Source organism: Sinocyclocheilus rhinocerous, unplaced genomic scaffold (genome assembly GCF_001515625.1).
Source record: "Sinocyclocheilus rhinocerous isolate Xijiao unplaced genomic scaffold, SAMN03320098_v1.1 scaffold804, whole genome shotgun sequence".
In the NCBI taxonomy this organism is placed as follows: domain Eukaryota; kingdom Metazoa; phylum Chordata; class Actinopteri; order Cypriniformes; family Cyprinidae; genus Sinocyclocheilus; species Sinocyclocheilus rhinocerous.
In genome coordinates this window covers 288124-289273 of record NW_015644009.1, presented here as the reverse complement: position 1 = coordinate 289273, position 1150 = coordinate 288124, and positions in this window count along the sequence as shown.

Genomic DNA, 1150 nt, shown 5'->3' with positions numbered 1-1150 from the left:
AAAGGTTGGAATAGGTGTATATATTCCAAAATTTAAAGTACGAATTAGTTTGAAATTGCCAGATGATTTATCAGTATACACTGCAGAGTTAACAGCTATAATAATAGGACTACAGTGGGTTGAACAAGTCAGACCAAATAAAGTGGTAATATGTTCAGATTCGTCTTCAGCTTTAATTAGTATAGCACATGCGAGATCAGACAGAGAAGATTTATTAATGGAAGTGTATCTATCTTTATACAGATTGAAAGAGGCTGGAATAATGGTATATTTTTGTTGGGTGCCAGCACATGTTGGGGTATCTGGTAATGAAGTTGCTGATAAACTAGCAAAAAAAGCACTAGACAAGATGGAGGTGGATGTTAAAGTGCCTATGGGAAAAAGGGAGGCAAAGTCGATTTTAAAGAAAAAGTTAATGAATAAATGGCAAATTAGATGGGATAATAGCAGCACAGGGAGATGGTGTTATAATATTACGCAGACAGTAGGGAGGATAAATTGTCAGGGAAGAAATAGGAAAGAAGAGGTGTGGCTGTCTAGATTAAGACTGGGACATACAGGGTTGAAATCAACACTGGCACTTATGGGTTTATATGAAAATGGGTTATGCGATGTATGTGGTGTAGCCTATCTGAAAATCTATATCATGTACTTTTTAGGTGTAGTAAATATAGTGTATATCGTGACATATTATTTAGTCACTTTGGGGAGGAAAGATTGACACATGAAGATATTTTAGGAAAAGGTTTAATGGATAGACACGTATACAGAGCACTAATTAAATATATCTATGACTCAGGTTTAGGATCTAGATTATAATATGTGTGGATGGGAGTATTCTACCTAATCTGGGGCATGAAGAGCTAATTGTGAGTGTTAGAGGAGCTGAACACGCAGCGCTAGCATGAGCATGTGATCTGAGTGCGCCATAGATTGGAGAGAATAGGAAACATCCACCATGGTTTTTGGGGGTTTTGAAGGTTTATTTTGGTAAAAAAAAATTTTTAGTACTCAAATTTCAGACTCATCACCTATGAAAGTTTACTTGACCTCCAGTACAGTAGGTGGCGATAATGCTCCTAAGGAGTTATTCGCCATAAAACAAGAAGAAGAAGAAGAAGAAGAAGAAGAAGAAGAAGAAGAAGAAGAA